At 35.5% G+C, this 26,665-nt stretch overlaps 1 protein-coding gene across 4 annotated transcripts in view; it reads right to left on the bottom strand.

Annotated features, from left to right (window-relative positions):
* The window catches only part of Trpc6 (transient receptor potential cation channel subfamily C member 6), a 173,822-nt gene that overhangs the window by 52,271 nt on the left and 94,886 nt on the right, over positions 1 to 26,665 (bottom strand). The window lies entirely within an intron of this gene.

Genomic DNA, 26,665 nt, shown 5'->3' with positions numbered 1-26,665 from the left:
ATCCATTTCTCAATCCATGCATTCAACAGTTCAAATGTTCACTATTATCTTTATCAACATGTTTCAGGTACTGTGCTAGGCACACGGGGAAAGCAAGGCATGACAGGGAATGGTAGTAAATAGTGAATGTTATCAAAGGGAAATTAATGCTATATAAATGAATAGCAAGCAGATTTCAACCCAGTCTGGAGACAAGGAAAGCATTCAGAGAAAATGTCACTTTGTCTAAGGATGCGGGAGGGTTTGCGAAGAGACAAGATGAAAAGTAGACCTCCAGGCACAGAAAACCATGCTTGCATAAGTCAATAGTCCCTTATACTGGAATGTGCAAGAGTTGCCCCTTCCCCAGGAGAATTTCTGGTTCCTGGCTCAGTTTAACTGAAGGCCTGAGACTCAGATTGATGTTCATAGTTGAACATTCAGAACTTTTACTTTAGGGTAGAAAAATGAAGATTGAAGTAATTTCCTAAGAGATCGGGATTTCAACTTAGGAGATCTGTGTTTCAGAACTCAGTTACTGGGTTACCAGTCTAAGGGTTTTGTTTTGTTTTGTTTTTCTGAGGCATTCGGGGCTTCTAGAATTCAAAGTCCTGAGTTCAGAATACTTAAGGAGAATTTTAAGGGAACTGAGAACTGAGTCCTTAGAGATCTGGACTGGAGGCAATTTTGGGGAAACCTCTCAAAATATTTGGAAGAACACAGCTTTGAAGAAAGACAGACCATGTTAGGAATCCTGATCTTGGAGTTTACTATCTGTGTTTTCTCTCTGAGTCTCAGATTTCTTAGTGGTAAAACTGGGAGGAGGGTGTTAAACCAACTTTTTAGATTAAGTATAATTGGTGATTTGTGGAATTCAGCTTAAAATAATTCTATGCCTCATCTATTATCAATTTCAAATCCTCCTTAATCAAGACCTGCAAGACCCTGACAGCAGGCAAATGATATGAACAGACATTCCTCAAAGAAAACATACCAAATGGCCAGAAGGTTTAGAAAAAAAATTTCAACATCACTAACATCAGAGAAATTCAAATCAAAATCACAATGAGATATCACCTCACCCCAGTTAGAATGGTAATTATCAAAAAGATAAATGATGGCTGGGGTTATGGCTCAGTGGTAGAGCGCTTGCCTAGCACTTGCGAGGCCCTGGGTTTGATCCTCAGCACCAGGTAAAAATAAATAAAATAAAGGTATTGTGTCCAACCACAACTAAAAAATATTTTTAAAAAAGATAAATGATAAAAGTGCTGGTGAGGATGCAGATAAAGGAGAACCCTTATACTGTGGTGGGAATGTAAGTTAGTACAGCTATTATAGAGAACAGCATGGAAAATCTCCAAAAGTTAAAAATACAACTACTATATGGTCCAGAAATCTCACTCCTGGATTTATGTCCAAATGAAATAAGGTCAGTATGTGAGAGAGACTTCTGTATGTCCATATTGATTGCAGCATTATTCATAATAGCCAAAAAATGGAATTAACCTAAGTATCCAATAAGTGATAAATGTATAAAAATATTAGTGCACATAGGCAACAGAATACTACTGAGCCTTAAAGGAATGGATCCTTGTAATTTGTAGCAACATGGATGATGCTGGAAGATATGGTGTTAAGTGAAATAAGCCAGGCATGAAAGACAAATACCTCATATTTTCACTCATGTGGAAACTAAAAAGTCGATCCCTTAAGTGAAGAGGAGAACAGTTGTTACTGGAGTCTGGGAAGGTAGCAAGAAGGGCGTATAGGGAGAGTTTAGTTAATGGTACAATGTTAAAGTTAGAAAGGGGGAATATGTTCCATTGCTCTACAGTATAGTAAGATGACCATAGTTAACAATAACTCATTGTATATTTTAAAATAGCTACAAGAGAGGATTCTCCTCACAAAAAATGATAAATGTTTGATAAATGTGGTAGATATGCTAACTGCCCTGATCTGATCACTATACATTGTATATTTGTATTGCAAAATCACACTCTACACAACAAATACATAAAATTATTTTATATCAATTAAAAATAAAATAAGTACCTTAAGAAAAAAAAGTCTGTGATGTCAACATGGCCAAAAGGGCATTTTCATTGCCCAGTATTTATTTTTTAATCTTCAGCATGCTCTGTGTTTGAGCGTTACTGATATGTTCTTAAAATGTGTTCTAATCTTTGTCTTCATTCTTGATTATATATTTCCCTTTCTCTTCTTATATACATGTGCCCTTTTTTTTTCCCTGCTCTGTTCTTAGTTGCTCTCATTATATCAAAGAAGACATTTGGTATTTGTTTTTTAGGGATTGGCTAGCTTCACTAAGCATGATCTGCTCTAGTGCCATCCATTTCCCTGCAAATTCTATGATTTTGTCATTTTTTAGTGCTGTGTAGTACTCCATGGTGTATAAATGCCACTTTTTTTTTTGTCCATTCGTCTATTGAAGGGCATCTGGGTTGGTTCCACAGTCTAGCAATTGTGAATTGTGCTGCTATGAACATCGATGTAGCAGTATCCCTGTAGTACGCTCTTTTAAGGTCTTCAGGGAATAGTCCAAGAAGGGCAATAGCTGGGTCAAATGGTGGTTCCATTCCCAGCTTTCCCAGGAATCTCCATACTGCTTTCCAGATTGGCCGCACCAGTTTGCAGTCCCACCAGCAATGTACAAGAGTACCCTTTTCCCCACATCCTCTCCAGCACTTGTTGTTGTTTGACTTCATAATGGCTGCCAATCTTACTGGAGTGAGATGGTATCTTAGGGTGGTTTTGATTTGCATTTCTCTGACAGCTAGAGATGGTGAGCATTTTTTCATGTACTTGTTGATTGATTGTATGTCCTCCTCTGAGAAGTGTCTGTTCAGGTCTTTGGCCCATTTGTTGATTGGGTTATTTGTTTTCTTATTGTTTATTTTTTTGAGTTCTTTGTATACTCTGGATATTACGGCTCTATCTGAAGTGTGAGGAGTAAAAATTTGTTCCCATGATGTAGGCTCCCTATTTACCTCTTTTATTGTTTCTCTTTCTGAGAGAAAACTTTTCAGTTTAAGTAAGTCCCATTTGTTGATTTTTGTTATCAACTTTTGTGCTATGGGTGTCCTATTAAGGAATTTGGAGCCTGACCCTACAATATGTAGATCGGCGCCAACTTTTTCTTCTATCAGACGCAGAGTCTCTGATTTGATATCTAGGTCCTTGATCCATTTTGAGTTGACTTTTGTGCATGGCGAGAGGAGGGGATTCAGTTTCATTTTGTTGCATATGGATTTCCAGTTTTCCCAGCACCATTTGTTGAAGATGCTATCCTCCCTCCATTGTATGCTTTTAGCTCCTTTATCAAATATAAGATAGTTGTAGCTTTGTGGATTAGTCTCTGTGTCCTCTATTCTGTACCATTGGTCCACCCTCCTGTTTTGGTACCAGTACCATGCTGTTTTTGTTACTATTGCTCTGTAATATAGTTTTAAGTCTGGTATCGCTATACCGCCTGATTCGCACTTCCTGCTTAGAATTGCTTTTGCTATTCTGGGTCTTTTATTTTTCCATATGCATTTCATGATTGCTTTATCCATTTCTACAAGAAATGCCGTTGGGATTTTGATTGGCATTGCATTAAACCTATAGAGAACTTTTGGTAATATCGCCATTTTGATGATGTTAGTTCTGCCTATCCATGAACAGGGTACATTTTTCCACCTTCTAAGATCTTCTTCTATCTCTCTCTTTAGGATTTTGTAGTTTTCATTATATAAATCTTTCACCTCTTTTGTTAGGTTGTTTCCCAAGTATTTTATTTTTTTGAGGATATTGTGAATGGAGTGTTTTTCCTCATTTCCATTTCAGAGGTTTTGTCGCTGATATACAGAAATGCCTTTGATTTATGCGTGTTGATTTTATATCCTGCCACTTTGCTGAATTCATTTATTAGTTCTAGTAGTTTTTTTGTAGACCCTTTTGGGTCTTCTAGGTATAGAATCATGTCATCTGCAAATAGTGATAATTTAAGTTCTTCCTTTCCTATTTTTATGCCTTTAATTTCTTTCGTGTTTTAATCTTTGTCTTCATTCTTGATTATATATTTCCCTTTCTCTTCTTATATACATGTGCCCTTAAAACATGAACTTATTTTTGGAGTTCAGGGCCAAGCATAAGATCAAGAACAAAATGTTTTATAAATCTACAAATAAATAAATAAGCAATAGAAAGAAGAAAGAATTAAAAAACTGAATTGGTACCACTCTGCTTTGTTACATTTTTAAAAGTTTCTCAAACTCTTTTATTCTGTATCAAGAAACTTTTAAAAATTCATAATAGAGTTAGAATTCCATTTATTATATGAATAAACAAATGCATAACAACTATACCATACAAATAACCTCTAACACCAGAGAGTTAAATTTTAAAATGAAGTGCATCAATCAATGAAGTGTGACTCTTCCTAATGGTTCTGCATCATTCATGAGGCTAAAGGGAAGGGAAGTAGACTCCTCTATAGATGTTATCATGTTTGCCTCATTTCTCACAAAATGACAATTCATTTAGGATTTCTTTTACCAAAAGGATGTAATCTAACTAATAATATATCACAGATCTGTGGAATAGAATAATTGCATATATTATATAAAAATGGTCACAAGATTAAATATATCAATTTTTATTTACTCACTTTATACAGCTAAGAATCCATAATCCTCTGTTAAAATGAGTTGGTGACTTTGAGACATAGGGCAAAGTTTTAGAAAGCTTCCTAGTAAATATTGCCCAAGGACTTTTAAAAGCAATGTATTTTCTACAATTTTATCCTCATACTATTCCTAGCATCATAATGTCAGACATTTTTATGTGGCACTTTTAAGTTCTCATTTTATGCTCAGATTTTCATCAAATGTCCCAGATTTACAGTGATTAAAAGCACAGACGCTAGAGTAACCAGACATGGACTAGTTCTGGCTTGGCCATTTGTTAACTGTCTGGCTTCCTGCAAAATGAGAATTATAATGTTCCTTATCACAGGATTGGTGGAAGGGTTTCAATGTTGTGCATGTTTTTTCCTCAATTTGGAAATTTCCACTTATAACTCTATTACCATACTAAGTTGATAGATACAACAAATTCATAGGAATAATAAATGGTAAAACAAGATTGTAAATTTAGGTTTTCAGACATCTTTTTTTAATCTTATGTTTATTAGTGTGTAACATACATGCTGTAGAGAACTACAACTTTAAAACTAATAAGAAGATCATCTCTATTTCCCTATCTTTCCCCACCTAAGAATTATATCACTGATAACTTTAAGAACCACTGTGTGTCTATTTGAGAACCACTCTCTTCCTTGAAGCCCAATAAGAAACCATTGCCTGGCCTTTATGTTAAACATTCTCTTTTTCAATATAGATATATAAAGATATATCTTTTCCACCTTTGTACATCCTAATTAATATAGATTAGGTTGGAAAAAAAGAAGTACTTGGCACAAAGACAGCAGAATGAGGAGGCAAATATTGCCATACCCTCTTGGAAGAAAGCTCCTGAAACAGGGTAAGCAGAACAGAGTCAGTGGTTCATTGCTCCTGAGAGCTTTAAAAGACCTGGTGTATCAGTTAGGAGCACTGATAACTAGTGAGTCTTGGGGAACATAAGCTTCAGCAAAAATGCAGCAACTGGCTAGGCATCTGGCCCCACATCTGCTGCCTTCTACTCTGCCCCAAAAGGGGAAGACAAAGCACATCCCCTCAGAGTGGGTAAACCTTTTTTGGACAATTCTACATTGCCTTTAGTAGTAAGGGTGTTAATCGTATTTGTTGTTGTTGTTTGATCTCCTCTTCAATTGGTGTTTTATACCAATTTTACCAAAACAAAACTCTGAAGTACTTTGAAGACTACACAGTGATCAGCCAGTGGTAGGAAAGCAACAAATTCTGTTGAGCCAAGTATGGAATATAAATTTTTCCATTTACAACTATATTCAATTTTCAGGGATGCAGCCAATGTGCTTCTATTTAAAATGGGATTTTCAAGGTGACTCAAGCTGTAGAAGTTATATAATTTCCCTAAAGTGAGGAAAACACAAACTTAGTCAAATCAGTGAAACCACTCTTTTGGTACAAACAAAGCAAACCTAGGTGACTAACACCTGACTACTTTGGTAACAAATGCACAAAAACCTTTGTCCTAATTTTCCATAGAGAAGTTATTCTTATCTTCCTCTCTTTTATGGTAAAAATGAACTTCTCCAGCCCCTGCAAATATAACTCAAACCCCTTTTTATTAACTGCAATATGTTGCTATATTGGAAAATTTTAAATATGCCCAAGGTTCACATTTCCTCTATGCTTCTACACTGAGATTCTTTATTAAGGCCATTAATTAACGAGGGAATCATACTTAAATTTTTACATATATGGGATACATTTCTACAGCACTTCCACTATACCTACCAAAGTAATAATGGTAGAACCACAACCTGGAAGTGCAGAAAGACATTTAGAAATTATCTCTTTCAACCTCAATGTTTTTCAAGTGTCTGCCTTAAGTTTTCCTACAAAGAAAATGTGTAAACATTATTTTAATTATATAGTTACTTTCTACATGAGGAAACCAGGGCCCAAAGTAATTTGCCCAATGTTAAATAGTTGCTTATAATTCTAAACTACTGACTCATTTTCATTACAAAATGTTATTACCCCAAAATAAATGTTATTTAAAGGATATTAGTTTCTGGTCTTATGAAGAGGGATTTTCTTATGATGAAGATCAAATTTAAGAAACAACATATGTTCCCCAAATAGTCTCAAAGCTGTTGTTAAATTTATTCTCATTTAGATTATAGCCAGATAAAAGCATAATTGGCCTAGGCCAAAAGGTTGTTTGGGTCAATATTCCTCAGCCCTAGCTGAAGCCCAGAGTAATTACATAAATCGTGAGTGTTTCTGCTCACGGGGAGCTGTGGTGGCACCTAGCCAATTGGATCAGACAGACATTTACCACCAGAAAACACCATTTATACTCTTTGGTCTTCTGTTTCCTTGCTTTTAAGCAGTCTCTGAGGTCCCTCTAGTCAATATAATATTTGATTCTGTCTCTTATTTTTAAATAAGTGGAATATTTCCCTGAATTTTCAACAGTTTGGAGGACAGAGACTATACTGAGTATTAAGGAATTAGGGAAAACATATTACAAATTATGTTTTCTCCAAAATCTGCTTCTCCAACCTTGCTCCTCGCATGAGTTAATGGCATTTCAATTTACTAGTTACTTGGGGGAAAAAATCCTGATGGTGTTCTTGACTCGTTTCTTTTTTTCATACTCCAAAACTATTTAATCAGAAACTCCTATCTGTGCTTCACTTGCAGTATTGTTTGTGATGCTAAGGATTGAACCCAGAGCCTTGTATGTGCCAGTCAATGCTCTGCCACTAAGCTGCATCCCCAGCCCCTACTTGTACTTGAAATCCTGAACTATACTCACAAATTATCCACAACCTGAATGACTCCTGCTACTACCCTTATTTAGCTCATATCATCTGGGCACTTGACCTATCAGGCCTAGCACAGTCTGACTCTGCACACTGGTTCTCTTAACCCCCATCCTACTACTCAGGCCCTTGGCTACAGCCATGCTGACCTTCTTACTTGTCCTTTTTATTCCAAGCATATGTGAGATTTTGCATTTCCTCTACCCTCTGCCTGAAAGATCTTCCCTGACGTTTGAGTACATACCCTACCCCAGTAATGCATTCGCAGTGCACAGGACAGAGCCTATACCTAGTAGGTTCTCAGTAAACCTCTGCTGAATAAAGGAAAACATGTACAGATACAATCTGGGTGTACTGCCTAAAAGGACCTGCTAGGTATAAATTCAGTATCAGCATTATATAGAGCTCTCTACAAATATATATAATTTATACATCTCTATCAAACTGATTAAAAACAAAAAGATAGGAAATACAAATTACCAATACCAAAAATGAAGGTGGTAATATCATTACAGAGTATACATATGTTGAAAGAGTAACAAAATACTACAGACTAACTTGTATTTAAGAGTTTACCTTAGACATGAAACCAAAAGCATGCTCCATGACCATAAATAAACAAACAAACAAAAAAAATCACTAAACTGAACATCATCAAAATGAAGAACTCTCACTCTTAGAACTCTCAGAACACAAAAATAAGAAGAGTTATAAAAAGGGCAAAATAGAACACAATAAAACAAAGAATTCAATTAAAAGTGAACAGAAATTTAGCAGACATTTCATCATAGAATATAGGGATAAAAAAAAGCACTGGGAAATGGTGCTCAACATCACTGGCCATTAAAGAAATACAAACCATAACCTCTAAGATACTAACTACATATCTAAAACTAAAAAGAATGATCATACCATGTTTTGGTGAGGACTAGGACAATTGGTACTTTTTGCCAGTCTTCTTTCTGCCTCCAACAAGATTCCTAGTTCAATGGCACCCTCTTCTGTCAGTATTGTAAAGTTCAGGAAGTTTAGTGGATTGTTTCCTTGACCAGTCAAGTTTCCTGTCCTCCAATATTTTGATTCTCTGTTTTATTAACCAGAGTTCTCCAAAGGAACAGATTTACTCTAATAAAGTGGCTTATGCAGTTTTGGAGGCTAAGAAGTTCCCAATCCTGCCACCTGCAAGCAAAAGACTCAGAAAAATGAGTGTGAAAGCCTGAGAACCAGGAGAGCTGCTGGTGCAAGTTCCAGTACAAGGGTAGATGATGGCTCAGCTCATGCAGCTAGGCACAGAGTGAAGATCAGTGTGTAACTTGTTCTACCTTCAGGGGGTGGAGTGAGGCCCACTCATAATAATCTGTTCCACTCAATCCACCATTTCAAATGCTCAACTCCAGAAACACCCTCACAGACACCCAGAAATAATACACTGATCCAAGTACTGGGGACTCTTAGGGTCCAATGAATCTGGCACATAAAATTGACCACCACCTTTACTGTTGCCCAAGACCCAGATTTTCTCCTGTGGGATTTTCTCTTCCACTACTCAAGATCCAAAAGACACTTTCATTTCATTTTGCTTTCTGCCACAGAAGTCACACATTTTGAAGAATGCTCTTTTAAACTATGCATGTGTTCCACTCACTTCCCTATAGCTAATGCGCTAATCTATCAAGGTACCTTTTAAAAATATTTTTCAGACTGAGGGTAAACAAATAGTCTTTCTAGAAGTGGTTTTAAGATGAATCTGCAGCTATTCACTAGCTTTCTTCTCTCTTCCCTATAATTTTTCTTGGTCTGTCTTTGCTTGCCCCTCAGCACACCAGGGTGGAGGAGGGGAGGCAGGAGAATGGATGATCCTGCAGGAGTTTTTTGTTTGTTTGTTTTCACATTATGGTTATTTTAAAGTTTGACCTTTTTTTTGAGAGAGAGAGAGAGAGAGAGAGAGAGGGAATTTTTTAATATTTATTTTTTAGTTTTCGGTGGACACAACATCTTTATTTTTATTTTTATTTTTTATGTGGTGCTGAGGATCGAACCCAGTGCCCTGCGCATGCCAGGCAAGCTTGCTACCGCTTAAGCCACATCCCCAGCCCCTTGACCATTGGTTATCTCAAGTGCTGCCCAGGGAATGGCTCCTATACAGGTGTGTTTGTCTTGTTTGTTCCATGTTTTTTTCTAAGAGATACTGGAAAATGGAGCTTATCAAGTTGCCCTTGTTTTCAGCTACCTAGAATTTTTTTCAGCTACCTATTCTTTTGTCTTTCTTGTGAAAAATTTGAAATCAATAGTAGCAAAAATATAACATGGATTCCACTAAACTCTGGACACTAACTGTGATGAAAATAATTTCAATCTTCAGTAGACAGTAAGAAAAAAATTCTATATTTTCCGGCAGGTTAGATAGGAGTTCACTTTTACAGATATTTTTTATTGGCTGAAATTGAATAGAACAAATTAAAAAACAATAAACCATTTCAGTGGCTTTATATTGGAGAAAATGTATCCAGTCTCTACTCAAATAATCTGCTCTACTCACAGCAGTCATTAAAGGCATGTATATGTGGAAAATAAAGTTTTTAAAAGTTTTTCTATTATTGCATAAAATGATTAAGAATGGATATGATTTCATGTGAAATTCTCTCTCTCCCTGATAATGTTTGAGTAAAATATATTTTCCTGTTACTCCTCTCTCCCCCATTTCCTTCTACAGTTTAAAATTATTATGGCTGTTAACCTGAGAAGCATCTCTCTGAGAGGAAAAGGCTTTGTCCTTGCTAAAGTCAATATAGGCTAACTCAGACAGGCACCTACCTGTATCCAAGTGGTTAGTAATTATTGCTCCAATCTAAAAGTAGCCTCTTACTCACACTACTTTCTATCTCCACCATAGTCTTCCTTTTACAAATTTAGGATTGTAGTCCATCATGACCACTCAAGTGGGTTTACTGACATATGGAGAGACAGGGCCTTAACCTTCTTCAGGCCTTTTTATTTCTTAAATTTAAGTGTATCTAAGTAGAATTGTATGTTATTGCAATAAACTTACCATTAAATGTATTTCTACCATTCTGAAAAACCTTTTTGATTCCAGGAGTGGAGCTTTCATTTCAATATTCCCCATCACTTGAAACAGTGAGCAGCAGGTGTTATAATATGTATGTATGCAGAGTTATACATACCAACTTTATCTATAAAATGTAGACAGCAAAATCTGATGCAGTAGTTACCTATGGGTGGTATAACTATAGGTGGTTGTATTTTTCACTTATCTTTAGTCATTATTTCATGAAATCCCTACAGCATGCCCATAATACTTTTTAAATAATATATTTTCCTTGACAGAAAATGATACACTGTTTCATTTCCTTTTTAATTATTTTTCAATTTCCATAACTTAGAAATACATATGCAACTATTAAGTTTCATTGGCTCACTTAAAATAGCCACTGCTTTAAGCAGAAATCTTAGAGGAGTTGTTAAAGAGATGAAAATGTTTAAAAGTCTATTGCCAATTATTTTAGCCACTGATTTTAGCGTAACCATGGGAGAAACAATTAAACAAAATGAAGTTAAATGTCTCAAAGTAATATAGTTTGGGACAAGCATATAATAGTCATTAGCATGTTTCTTGTCTTGGAAAGGCAGTGCCATCCTGCATTTTGGCTTACGAGTTAGATAAAATTTGGCCTGAATCTTAGCTTTGTAGCATATTAAGTGTATGATCTTGAGCAAGTAATTTAGCCCACGGAGAAGATGTTTGGTCTTGAATTTTTCAAGATTTAGTGATGGAATGAATGGAAAGTAAAAGGTAAAGGGGAAAAACTAGCTTGAGCCATTTCTGACTGTGCTGAGACCTCAAGAATAAGCATGAATTCTCCAAGTAAAGGCTCTAGAAGGGGAAAATATTCCAGAGAGAGGTAATCCATGAACAAAAAGCAGAAAGAAAGTGAGAACATAACATACTCTTAGAACTTAAGGTAGTTTAGGATGCCTTGAGAGTTCAGTGCAACAGGGTAGCTAGAGAGGAAGATGGGAGGAAAATGGGCCCACCATGAAGGGACTTTAGGGTTATAATACAATATTTGGACTTTATTCTGGAGGTGACCTGTAGAAATTGGAAGCTTCTAAGTCAGATCTGGATTTGAAAGGAGCAAGGAGTAGAAAGTAGGACAACCAGTAAGGAGAGTATGGCTAAAAGCCACTGTGACACACTGTGACCTAAAGCACATAGGGAACTAAAGCAGCAGTCGGGGCTGAGAGAACACACCAGGACAGCCTTCCCTCACCCTCAGGGTGGGGGCAGCTGCTTCTTTTGGGGGCCCCACAGTCCTTTGTTCTTCCTGCCCTAGCTGCATTGTGCTTGTCCCAATACCCTTCACTACACAGGGGAATGAATCCCAGCAGGACGAGAACTGACAAAACCTGGGTCTGGTTTCCAGTTCCTCCCACCATTTCTGACACGTGGAGAGTACTCAATAAATGTGCATTGGTGAAGTGCAAATGTGAGTCTCTCAGTCCCCCTCTGTGCCTCTCCTTCTAACAATGGCCATTCATAGGGATAGACACTCTAACTAATGAAATTATATTCTCCAATGTAGAGAAGACTGCCATTATTCTAAAAAGAAAAAGAAAAAAAACTTGCAGTGTTAATTTCCATGTGAAATTGTATCAAACACTGAACATTAACTTAAAAATGGCACATCTTTTGCCCTTAGATACTCACGTATATTTCTGAACTTTTTGTTTTTGCAATTTTTATTGGTTCTTTTTCATTATGTTGGAAAACAGAATTTGTTTTGACATAATTATAAAAGCAGGGAATATAATTTGTTCTAATTCAGTCCCAAATACTTCCTCTTCCCCTCTGATCCTCCCTCCCCCTGTTCCTTTCCCTCTGGTCTACTACTGATCTTTTTGATAGTTACTTATAGTTTCTTTTTCTTTTTGTTAGTGTCTTGTAGATGTACATGATGAGGAGATTCACTGTGGTATATTCATATGTGTACATAGGAAAGTTAGGTCAGATTCATTGCACTGGCTTTTCCTATTCCATCTCTCTTCTACTCCCTTCATACCCCTTTGTCTACTCCATGGATCTTTCTTTCATTCTCCCTCCCCCTACACCTTATTTTGGATTAACTTCTGCATATCTGAGAAAACATTACAACTCTGACTTTTGGGGACTGGCTTATTTCACTTAGCATGATTGTCTCCAGTTCCATGCATTTACTGGCTAATGCCATAAAACAGTTTCTGTGTATTTTAGTTTTCCTCCTTCATTTTAAGTCAAAATAAATGGTATAGTTTTCTACTGAGTGGACTTTTCAGGTGTGTTATTCCCAAATTATTTCTTTATATATGTATATGTATACATAATTTCCAGCATTTTCTGAATAAAATGATTTAATTAAGTAAACTAAGCTTCCAAATTATGGGGAGTGCATTTTTAAAAATATAACTGATTAGGTCATATTTTTAAAGAATTTTTCTATTTACTATATACATAAATATTGAATGGATGAAAAAGTCTATCAATTAAAAAAATTGTGTAGGTAACAAGCTGTGCAGTATTTTATAAAGCATAATTAATACTGACATACTACATTGTTGGCAATATAAGAATAATTTTAATTACATTCTTTCGGGAGTAAAAATAATTTCTTCTTTGTGTTTTTTGTTTTATTACAACATATTTGTTTACCCCCTGGAATTTATATTTCCCCTGAAAATGCTAAATGGGTTTTCTCAGATGTGCAAAGCTCTGTTGAATTACTGCCTCTAAGTCTTGTTTAAATGTTTTCACAATTACTCTCAACTCTAAAAGACATCACTTGAAGATGCTACATTGAATTATAATAGAAGCCTCTAGGACAATTTTAAAAATGTATGAAGCAAAGTTTTTTGCTTGATTATTTCATATCATAATGATTTGACTGGGCAAGCAAGTTTCTTATGCAATACTGAGGGGAAACAAGGATTTCAAATTTTATATTTTTGATGATAGTCCCAATGCTACATACAGTTAGTTATATATCACTTAACAATAAGGATGCAGTCTAAGAAATGTGTTATTAAGTGAGTTTGTCATTATGTGAATATCATACAGTATACTTAAACAAGCCTAGATGATATAATCAATCACTCAACTTGGCTTTTTGATACAATTAGGAGACACAGTAAACATGAGATGTATGAGGTGGCTGCCTATACAACATGGCATCCTGTTTCATAGTAAACTTCTTTTATTTTATTTTTTTGATTGGCACATAATATCTGCACATTTTTTGAGCTACAACATGATATATACATATATTTGGTATTTGGTACTGAGGATTGAACTCAGGTGGGCTTAACCACTGAGTCACATTCCCAGCCCTTTTGTAATTTTTTAAATTTTAACACAGGATCTTGCTTAGGTCCTCACTAAGTTGCTGAGGCTGGCTTTGTACTTGTAATACTTTTGCCTCAGTCTCTCGAGTCATTGGGGTTACCCATGTTTACCACTGTGCTCAGCTGATACTTTGATTCATGTATACATTGGCTAATGATCAATTCAGGGCAATTAGTATATATGCATCACTAAATTTTTATTACTTCTTTTCAGTACATACATTAAAATTCCTCTCTTCTATTTTAAGATATACAATTCATTATTATTTTCTATATTTATTCTACTCTGCCACAGAATGTACTTATTCTTCATAATTACAACATTGTAAACTTTTTTATATAAGTAGAAGAAATACACTCTAAAAGAACAATAAAAGGCATGGTAAGGTAATCAAATCAGTAAAAGTCATTTATTAATATCAAGTATTAAGTACTCTACAGAATCCTGTGTGTTGTGCATCTACAAGACTGGTGGTACACTAGGCTTGTTCACCCAGCATCATCACAAATATGTGTGTGACTCATTGGACTGTGATGTTACCATGGCTACCACATCAGTAGGGGCTCAATTCTAATCTCCTAGCACTACGTGGTATTACATATATGCAATCCATCCTAAACCCAAATGCCTGGATTAGGGTACTAGAAGAGTAGACACACTTGTGAAGTGGTATTTATATGACAGTGTTCTTCTCACATTTTGTAGCCTTTATAAGACAATGGTGCACAATTTGAAATTTCCAAATTATCAACTTTATGAAATTATTTATTTTCAAAAAGGCATTTTATGATGAAATAACTAAATAGTTGCTTCTTTTAAATTTTTGTCTTATTTTGCTTTTTAGTTTTGTTCAAATTCTTGATACCATAAAGCTTTTCCAGAGTATGACAGAGTACAAAATATTTTTACCTGCCTGTCTTCATATATATATATATATATATATATATATATATATATATATATATATATATATATACACACACACACACACACACATACATACATAAATAGATAGATAGATAGATAGATATCCATATCTCTAGCCAGATTTATATCTATCCACATGAACAGATAAAAGATTAGTAGAGGTCTTTAGATATTGACATGGAAAGATGTCTACTATATGTTATCTACAAAAACAAAGTAGGATAATGATGTCCACCTCATTCCACCATCTTTCCTACCACCATGTTCCCTCCTGTACCCTCCCTTCCTTTTGCCCTATCTAAAGTTCCTCCATTCCTCCCATGTTCCATCCCCCACCTCCAAAATGGATCAGCATCCACATATCAGAGAAAACATTTGGCTTTTGATTTTTTGAGAATTGGCTTACATTGCTTGGCATGATATTCTCCAACTCCATCCATTTACTGGAAAACGCCATGATTTTATTCTCTTTTAATGCTGAGTAATATTTCATTGTGTATGTGTACCACAGTCTCTTTATCCATTCATCTAATGAAAGGCATCGAGTTTGCTGTAACAATGTAGCTATTGTGAATTGTGCTGCTATAAACATTGATGTGGCTGTGTCCCTGTAGTATGCTGTTTTTAAGTGCTTTGGGTATAAACCAAGGAATGGGATAGCTGGGTCAAATGGTGGTTCCATCATTACCCTAAGTACACATATGAAGACATGAATGGTGTGACTCTACTTTGTACACAACCAGAGACATGAAAAATTGGGCTGTATACATGTACTATGAATTTAAATGAATTCTGCTGCCACGTATAACAAATTAGAAGAAGTAAATAAATTTTAAAAAAGAAAAAACCCAAAATTTGCTTACTAAATCTTGGTACAAGCAAACTAATTACATTATGAATGAATAAGTTTACATTCGTGTGTAATAAGAGAATTGTGGCATTTTAGTAAATTTATGAAATGTTTATTAATAAATTTTTTAATTGCAAAAAAGTAGGTCACAAGTAATAAATGCAATATGAACTTATTATGAAATATTTTGGCTTACAGTTACCTTTAAAATGTGGATATTTTTATAGAGCATTGTTGGCCTCTATAATCTCACATTGAGTGTTTAATCTCACATTAAATGCTCAATAAATTCTATTATTGTCATTTTATTTTTGTTATTATTGCTAACTTATGTGTAGTTTTCTTTGTCTTATCATAGAAAGTTATGTGAATGGAGGACCATTGCCTTTGCCATGTGGTGCTTTCTTGGCTTGTGCATAGTAGAAAGATATAAAAACACTTAGAAATGTAAAGTGTTAAGTAATGTGTAAATAAAAATTCTTTGAGCCAAACAGAGTTCGAGAGACTGAAAGATCTTAAATGTTTTCTGGAAGGCTAAATTGACTTAACAGTACATACAAAGGGATAATTTATTTTTAAAAATATTACAGGTCACTTGTCATCTGCATTCATGAAAACACTTAAGGATTCTCCCCAAGCAATATATTCTAGAAAATTCCCACTAATGAGTGCATAGTTACATTAGCAAGCAGGAATACTATAATAGAGAGGCACCATTTTCCTTCTTTTGATAGCTAATGGGCTGAATTTCAACTGAAAGTAAGGAATAAGAAGTACGTTTTCTAAGGAACTCTCATGTACTTTAAATACCAGACTTGATCAAAAGGTTAGAAAAGCTTCAAACTTCACTAAAAGCTTAGAAAGATCAGAAAGGATTAAGGGAGTTCACCACCTGATACATGTGATTGAGGATGGGAGAAGGATAATGCAAATACAGTTTATTAACTAGGAAGAATGGACATCCAGGATACATATCCGGGCAGCATCCTGGTGAGGAAAGCCCTTCATTCAGAGTACTCCCCCAAGGAAATTGTAGATGCTGCTATTTCATTAAAGAAAGTAAATACCTTGATAAAAGCATTAGTTTGCCCTGAGTAGTCTTTTGTCCTCTAATGAGACCCTCTGACATACATGGTGTTTTAAATTGTTTGTCTTAATGTACTATCATCTGATGTCAAAGTAAACGAATGCTAAATCTTGGGCAGAATAGATTGCTTTATAGAATTATATATTCTAAGATTCAGGAGGAATGTTAGAAAACATGTATTTACTTATGAAATACTTAGATATTGCTTACCACATACATGCCAGGTGCAATTCTAAACATTGTTTTCTAAATAATTAGGTGCTACTCAACAAAATGGCCAAATAAGAAGTCCCTGCACATATCTTCCCCCAAGAACAAGAATTTGGCAACTGTCCACAGATAGAAGTGCTACTATGGGAACTTTGGAATCCAAAGAGAAGGTTGCAAAACTCTGGTGGAGCCCAGGCAAAAAAAGTGCTGTATTGAAAGGGCAGATCCACGCCTAGCTGTCAGGTTTGCTGACTTTGGTGCAGAGTACAGACCAAAAATGGCCTCAGTCTGCTATGGACTTGGCTGCAACCTTATTTGAGCCTGTTCTTGCCTCTGAACCATCCACCATGGGACCCTGAAGCTATCATGATCATCCATGCCTTGTTTGAAAGGTCTACCAATCTCAGTCCTAGAAGTGAACCCCATCAGTGGTCCTATAAGTCAACTTCACCCCCTCTCAGCTAAGGTCTGACAACAGTTCTTCCCACCCTGTGAAGCAGGCTTACTGACCTCAGGCCCACAGCAGCCCTGTGACTTGACTCCAGCCCCAATCAACTGTGGTCTGAGAGAACTTCTGCCCTCCCAGGGATCTACTTGGAGTCACACCTTGGGAGGCTGGTTTGCCAATATGGGTCTCACAGCAGACTCAGAAATGGCCCTGGAATTTGTCTCTAGTACCACTTAGCTAGAATTTAGAAGCAATCCTGCCCATCCCAGGAAACCAGCAGGAGACACCCATCTGTGTTCCCAGAAACAGATCCATAGATCTCAGTCTTGGCTATTGACCCTGAAGTAGCCCTGTGCCCTGGTTTCAGCTTTTCCCCACTAACCCCAGCTAGACCTACCTACCAACATAGCAGTATGCTTTCTAGGGACCAAGAAGGGACCACAACTGTGTGTACACCTGGTAACAGGCATGTCATCTTAACATGCTAAAGCAGACCCTTATCCCAGCACTGGCCCTACTGATCAAGGTCCTGACAGCACTGCAATCTTCCCAGGTCCTAGACAGGATATATGCCCACTCAAGCATATGGTGAAAGGTCTGTCAACTATATAGTCCACTGTAGACCCAGCAGCAATCACCTAACCACCTAAAGCCATGCTCAACTGCAATACCAGAGGCAACCCCATCAGCCTGGGAACCCAAGAGAAGAGCATCCTTACCTGCCAAATCAGTCTGTAAAAACTAGAAGAAGTACTTACTCCTTCAATTACACCTCAATAGTGCTGGGAAGTGGATAACTCAATCCTCATAAAAACCTTATGAAGTACATACTATTAGTATTTCTATTTTACAGATGGGAAAACTGAGGAAGGAGAATATAAATAACTTGCTTTGATAGCACAGATCCTAAATGGAAAACCATGGATTTGACCACAGGAAGTTGGCCACAGAGTCTATACCTTTAACCTTTTTAATAACTTGCTTTTATCTTGGTAGACACCCAGTGTTACTTTTTCTAGGTATGAAAGGTTCTGTCCATGTGTATGAACAACATGCATACCACCTATTCTGCTTTAGTCAGCTTTTTATCACAGTGACCAAAAGACCTGACAAGAACAACCTAGAAAGAGGAAAAGTTTATCTTGGCTAATGGTTTCAGAGGTTCAGTCTATGGTCAGCCATCAGCCAACTCCATAGCTCTGGGCCTGAAGTGAGGCAGAAGGACATGACAGAGGAAAGCAGCTCAGGACATGGTAGCTAGTCTAGAAGCAGAAAGAACTCTGCTCTCCAGGGGCAACCTCAAAGTCATGCCCCCAGTGACCAGATTCCTCCAGTCACACCCTACCTATCTATGGTTATCTCCCAGTTAATCTATGTCAGTGGGTTAATCTACCCATTAATTTATAGCTCATAATCTAATCACTTCATGTCTGAATACTCCTGCATTGTCTCACAGATCAGCTCTGGTGACTAACTCTAATCCAAACAATAACATATTCTAAAAATAAAAAATTGACTCACAATCTTGATTCTAAGAATATCTATTTGGTTACACAGAAGGAAGATTATTAACCAATGACTCCTCCCAAATTCCATAAATATAATAAGTGGAATAAACATAATTTAAGGAATTGTGTATGTAATGTACAGTTTTACTATCTGCCATGTTTTCAATCAATCTAAATATGTAACCCCTATATCAGCAACTTTTCCACATCCATTTTTCCCTATTCCCATTCAGAAGTGACACCGCATATCACATTTTTCCTTTTTAATCTCCTATCACAAATTAGTTTTATTCTTTTTTCTCCCCATTCTTTCTGCTCCACTGCAGTTGAAACTCTTATCACTGGATTACTGCAGAAGTGTCCAACGTGTCTTCTCCTTATACTCCTGCCTATTTCAGTCCTAGTGAAGATGGGCTGGTCAGAAGGACTTGAAGAGAGATCACATCAAAAGTGTGACTCCACCCCTCAGCCAACATAGTTGAGATAGTAAACTTAGGCTGACAAGAAGGATGCTTTAGGGAGGAGAAAGAATTATCTGAGAGTAGTCAGTAGATGGTACAGGTACATGGGAGAAAGGGAGAAGCTGTTCCACTCCCTGTCACCTAAGGATGGCAAAAAGAGGGTGAGCAGTAAAGTATAGGGTATAGGAATACTTTAGAAAAATGGGCCTAAGAATGCAAACATTAACAATGGATGGGACTCCATCTTTGGGAGGTGATCAGGGATGAGAAGGATGGCTGTAAGAGTCTCAATGAAACTAAAGTGCCAAGTCCAGGGAGTCACAGCAAAGAGTCTCACCATGTTGGGATATTGATGTTACCCCTAAATTTAAGTTTTGGGCCCTACTTTCTAACAGTAGCTCACTCCATAATCATGAACTTCTGTCTTTATTCCTGTTTCTTTCTGCTTAGGATTCTATTTCATTCTAGGTCTTAATCCTACCTTAAACTTCAGCCCAGCACACAAGGCAGCTACTTTGGTGTTGTCACAGCACCTCCTAGGAAGCTGAGGGGCTACAATGTATTGGTTTATGGCTAATGGTCATCACTCTACACAAGTTCTTATGCTGTATATGATTATCTGGAAACATCCATTCCATTCCGAGGGGGTCTCTCTTCCAGAATCATGCTCTAGAGTCAGGAAGTCCCCAGGGTTCTCTTCTTTCCCTAATGTTTAGATTCTGAAATGGGCCTCAGCTCACCTGCATGGCTTATATAGTCTATGCTGTTAACCATACTTGAGTATCATTCCAAGCAACAACATAAGGATTTGATGTAAAGTTATTTAAACCACATTTTCCTAAAACTAGTGAATTTACCTAGAATTACATTTTGATGTCAAGAAAGTGTCTTTAAAGTAGGTAGCTAAATAATGCTATAGACAAAAGATTGGTAACTCTATTCACCCCTAACCTATTTGAAGGGAAGATTAAATAATAACTTGCATATATTTGGAATTAATGGTTCATTCATCTCATGCAAGAAATGGCTCACATTTTTTTCAACACTTCACAGCTGAGGTTTTAATCCAGTATAAGCTTTAAGAAATTTTTAAAAAATTATTTATTAGGAAATTCTTACTTTTGCACCAGAAACATGCAGCTTACATACAGCTATAAGACTTATGAGAAAATGAACAAACACCTAACTATGTGGGGAACCAAAGCAATTAACAAATGTATAGTAACAAGAAGAATAATCAAGCCTTTCCAGAATGTACAAAAGATGTTCTAGTTACTATTTGGCTAGTATTAACAATTAAAACCAACTAAATAATTCTTCAACCATATTTTTTGCTTTAACCTTTGTTACTAAAAATCTTTATAACAAACACTTTTCAATGTTTGAGCCAAGATAAAATATCCATTTCTTTTATGACTTGCACAATGGGTGAACATTTGTCTTTACTTCAAATACAGAAAATTGGACTGACTCTAGGAAATGTTAGTTTTTTTGCTTACATGTCTGTAAAATTTCTGATATAGAATATTTCCCTCTGTGGTTTGCCTAGTTTAATAAAATCAAAGTATAAAATAATTATTGATTGGTGCCACCTACTTCATTCTTCTTGCTTTAGCTATTCTTGGTCTCTTATTTTTCCAGATGAATTTCATGACTTCTTTTTCTATTTCTATGAGGAATGTCAAGAGGACTTTAATTATAATTGCAATAAATCTGTATAGTGCTTTTGGTAGTATGGTCATTTGACAATATTAATTCTGCCTATCCACGAACAAGGTAGATCTTTCCATTTTCTAAGGTCTTTAATTTCTTTCTTTAGCATTCTGTAGTTTTTCCTGTAGAGGTCTTTCACCTCTTTCATTAAGTTGATTCCCAAGTCTTTTATTTTATTTTATTTGTGGCTATTATAAATGGGGTATTTTTCCTCATTTCCGTTTCTGAGGATTTGTCACTGATATACAGAAATGCCTTTGATTTATGGGTGTTGCCCTTAAATTATACTAAAGAGCAATAATAACAAAAACAGCATGATAATATTGGCACCAAAATAGACCTGTAGACCAATGGTACAAAATAGAGGACACAGAGACAAATCCACATAAATACAGTTATCTTATATTAAACAAAGGTGCCAAAAACATACATTGGAGAAAAGATAGCCTCCTCAACAACTGATGCTGGAAAAACTGGAAATCCATATGCAACAAAATGAGATTAATACCCTATCTCTCACCATGCACAAAAGTTAACTCAAAGTGGATCAAGGATCTAGGAATTAAACCAGAGACACTGCATCTATTAGAAGAAAAAGTAGGCCCAAATATCCATCATATCAGATTAGACCCTGACTTCCTTAATAAGACTCCTATAGCACAAGAGTTAAAATCAAGAATCAATAAATGGGATAGATTCAAACTAAAAAGCTTCTTCTCAGCAAAAGAAACAATCAGTGAGGTGACTAGAGAGCCTACATTTGGGGAGCAAATTTTTACCACATGCGTGTCAGAGAGAGCACTAATCTCTAGGATATATAAAGAACTCAAAAATCTTAACACCAAAAAATAAAAAGCAAATAACCCAATCAATAAATGGGCCAAGGAACTGAACAGACACTTCTCAGAAGATGATATACAATCAATAACAAATATATAAAAAGGTTTCAACATCTCTAGCAATTAGAGAAATGCAAATCAAAACTACTCTAAGATTTCATCTCACTCCAGTCAGAATTGCAACTACTAAGAATACAAACAATAAGTATTGGTGAGGATGTGGGGGAAAAGGCACACTCATACATTGCTGGTAGGACTGAAAATTGGTGCAGCCAATATGGAAAGCAGTATGGAGATTCCTTGGAAAACTGGGAATGGAACCACCATTTGACCCAGCTATCCCACTCCTCGGTTTATACCCAAAGGAATACAGGGACCCAGCCACATCAATGTTTATAGCAGCACAATTCACAATAGCTAAACTGTGGAACCAACCCTGATGCCCATCAGTTGATGAATGGATAAAGAAAATGTGGTATATGTACACAATGGAATACTATTCATCATTAAAAAAGAATAAAATCATGACATTTTCAGGTAAATGGATGGAGAATATAATGCAAAGTGAAGTTAGCCAATCCCAAAAAAAACAAATGCCAAATATTTTCTCCAATATAAGGAGGCTGATTCATAGTGGGGTTGGGAGGGGAACATGGGAGGATTAGATGAACTCCAGATAGAGCAAAGGGGAGAGAAGAGAAGGGAGAAGGCATGGGAGTAGGAAAGATGGTGTATTTGAGATGGACATCATTACCCTAAGTATATGTGTGAAGACACAAATGGCATGACTCTGCTTTGTGTACAACCAGAGATATGAAAAATTGTGCTCTATATGTATAATATGAATAGTAATGCCTTCTTCTGTCATAAATAACAAATTAGAATAAAAATATTATGTTTATGAGAAAGGAAATATATGTCTTAGCAGGAAATAAATCTATCCTTACAGAAAAAAATATTATTATTATTGATTGGGGCTATTGTTAATCAGTTTTTATTGCATTTGGAAGTTATTATGGAAAGAATTAAATGTCATACAGATAAACAAAATTACCTGCCGGGGAAAATTTAATAACAAAAATTTGGTAGCCGAATAAATAGCTATGGAATGTAATATCATGTAATTAATATAGGTTTAAGTAAAACAGATGACATCACACTTGGTTTGATTAATTCAAAAATTAGAGCAAGGTCATAAACTATTTGATGCTCCAGTCCTGTTTATTTAGATAATCATTCATTAATTAGTTCAATAAATATTTATTTCATCAACATTTACTATGTACAAGGAAATGAGGAAAGTGTAGGAAATAAGCCAATGGGTTTCTCTCTTCATGGAACCCCCATGTTTATGTGAAAATTTGACATTGAAAATGTAATTGCAATAAAAATAAATGCTGGGGAGAATGTAGGGAAAAGGGTACACTCACACATTGTTGGTGGGGCTGCAAATTAGTACAAATGTTTTGGAAAGCAGTGTGGAGACTCCTTAAAACACTAGAAATGAAACCACCATATGACCCAGCTATCCCACTCCTTGGTATTTATCCAAAAGAACTAAAATCATCATACTATAGTGATATAGACACATCATTATTTATAGCACAATCACAATAGCCAAATAATGGAACCAGCCCAGATACCCATAAGTAGATGAACGAATTAAGAAAATGTGATATATACACACAATGGAGTCTTACTCAGCCATTTAAAAAAAGAATGACATTATGGCATTTTCCAGTAAATCGGTGGAAATGAAGAATATCATGCTAAGTGAAATAAGCTAGACTCAGAAAATTAAGGGTCAAATTGTTTTCTCTCACATGCAAAAGCTAGAGAACAATAAAGGAAAAGAAGGGATAAGATATCATAAGATATAGGGAAGATCAGTGAAGTAGAAGAATATGATTGAGAGGGAGGAAGGAGGAACAGGAAAAGGGAGGAAATGCAGAATGAATTTAACAAATTTATGCTATGTACACATATAAATATACCACGGGAAATTTTGTCTTTATGTATATATAGAAAGCACCAATGAAAAATAAATAAATAAGTGAGCAAAATGAAGATAATTAAAGTAGAAGAAAGAGAATGAGGGATGAAGGGTAAGGAAAAGGCGAGGGAATAGGCACTGAAATGGAGTACATCAAAGTCCACACATGAATGATTTTCTCAAAATAAACCCAACTACTATGTACAACTATAATGTTCAAACAAAAAGAAATAAAGAATGTGCCATCTATACTAAAGTGTTAGGATTGTCACTTTCTCTAGAAAATCTTTTACAAGATAAAAATCACTGATGCTGCAACTCAATACAAATTCAGGACTGCAATTTTTAACTTCACTGCTTTTATATTATATTTGTATCTCTGTTCATTTATGTCAAGAATCCTGATTCCCAAGGACACAAGTGATGGTAGAAATAATATCTCACGTTTTTATTGACTCTCTCACATTAGGCACTTAACAATCTCAGAACAGCGTGGCTGCTACTATGATCACCTACATAATTACTGATAATAGGTTAATTTTTTCTTCATTTGTTGTTTTATATAGTTATATTACTATATTTTGTTGGAACATAAAGACATCATATACTCCCTTTCAACATCATATAGTCTAAGTTCTGTAGTAACTACATTTTTTAAAACTTCAGTAATTCTTTCATTAGAATGTTTTGATGTTGGTCTTTCTGGGTTGACATTCTTAGGTACTCAGTGTGCGCTCAACATCTAGTTTCAATATCAGTTTTCTTCCATTATAGTTGTTAGTATGTTCTGTTCCTTTCCCTTGTTTTTATTTTTTTCCCAGAGGAAAAAAAATCATATTATACATATAGAGCACAATTTTTCATATCTCTGGTTATACAAAGAGTCACACCATTCGTGTCTTCATACATGTACCTAGGATAATGATATCCATCTCATTCCACCATCTTTCCTACCTCCATGCTCCCTCCCTTCCCCTCTCTCCCCTTTGCTCTATCTGGAGTTCATCTAATCCTCCCATGCTCCCCCAACAACCCCATTATGAATTAGCATTCTTATATCAGAGAAAACATTCAGCATTTGGTTTTGGGGGATTAGCTAACTTCACTTAGCATTATATTTTTTGTAGCATTATATTTTTCTGTAGCACTTCCACTAGTGTGGAAAGAAAAAATATATTTTTTTCTGTTCCTTTCCCTTGTTTTTATTTTTTTTTCTCAGAGACCTCAATTGCCTTTATGCTGAACTCCTTTGCTTATTCTCAATATTTTTAACTTTTCTAATTTTTAAACCTCTTTCTTCATTTTGTAAAATTAACATGTGGTCCCTCTTCATCTTTTCTTTCTTTTAAAGAGTTCTCAATCATTTTCATTTTCTCTTGTGTTGATTTTTTTTCTTTTATTTCTAACACCTCAGATCTATGACCTCCTTTCTTAATTTTTTTCAGTCTGATGAGTATTTTTTTGTATCCTCTTGTATTGACATTTTTCTTTTGACTTAAAATTAAATATATCTTATATATTAAAATTATATAATTTAATATATCTACATATTAACATTAAATATATCTTATAATTAAATATATCAGCTTTAATTCAAAGTTACAATTGATTCAAGGCTGACATATCACCTGGTAGTAGTAACACGGGAGAACAAACAGTCTATTGGTTGATATGTACCAGAAAATCATTGGAAGATGGGGAAAGGGAGATATTTAAGTAAAACACTTTCACAGATATCATTCAAGCAGCTAAATAGTAGATAGCCTGCATGCAACACAATGTCCTCCTTTGTTTTCATTTTTACTTGTTCTTTTTAGTTATATACAACATTAGGATTAATTTTGACAGAAAAGCATGGAATATAATGTGCTCTAATTCAGTCCTCATTACTTCCCTCTGCTCTCCTCTGCTCCTGTTCCCTACCCTCTGCTTTACTCATCTTTCTGCTATTTACTTATTTTTTTAAAATTGATATCTTATGGATATACATGATTGTGTGAGATTCACTGTGGTATATTCATATATATATATATATACATATATATATATATGAATATTATGTATATATTATATATAATATACACACACAAAAAACTTTCCTATGTATCACCTTTTTAAGTCTTTCAACTTGTTTTTGAAATAAAAGGCCATGTCTATATTTTCCTGTTGCCTTTTTTTATGTAATTTTTTTTCAATTTTTTGGAGGCATGCAGTTCAGTTCAAAGTAACTTTCTAATGTCATAGAGCTCCTTCTTCCTTCATTTTTGTACAGCAGCTTTGCTTCCTGAGACTTCCTGGTTTGTACTCCTCTTCTAGTGTAGAAAGTCAAATATATCTCAAAGATTCCGTGTCCTAATCCCTGGAACCTGTGCATATGTTACATTACATAGTAAAAAGGATTCTGCAGTTGTGGTCCAAAGGTTATGGACCATAAAATAAAATTAAGGAAAATTAACCTAGATTATCCAAGTAAACTCAATCTAATTATATTATCCCTTAAAAGCAGTGAATTTTCTTCAACTTGAGGCAGGAGAGATAAGCCAAAATGGGAGGTCAGAGAGATTTAAGACAGCAGGGAAATACAGAGTTCTGCCGTCAGCCTGAATGGCTGAAATGGACTCCTAGAGTCTCCCAATAAGAGCCCATATGGCTTTATGAGACTCAGAACAGAAAAATCAGCCAAACCCACCCAGATTTCTGACCTGAAGAATTTTGAGAAAATATATTTATGCTGTTTTAAGTCACCAAATTTGAAAACAAATACACCCAC

The sequence above is a fragment of the Marmota monax genome, unplaced genomic scaffold (genome assembly GCF_021218885.2).
Source record: "Marmota monax isolate L192 unplaced genomic scaffold, Marmota_monax_Labrador192_F-V1.1 WCK01_AAM20220418_F8-fsc00045, whole genome shotgun sequence".
NCBI classification, from domain to species: domain Eukaryota; kingdom Metazoa; phylum Chordata; class Mammalia; order Rodentia; family Sciuridae; genus Marmota; species Marmota monax.
The sequence above is the reverse complement of the archived record's forward strand: the minus strand, read 5'-3'. Positions and strand labels throughout refer to the sequence as shown.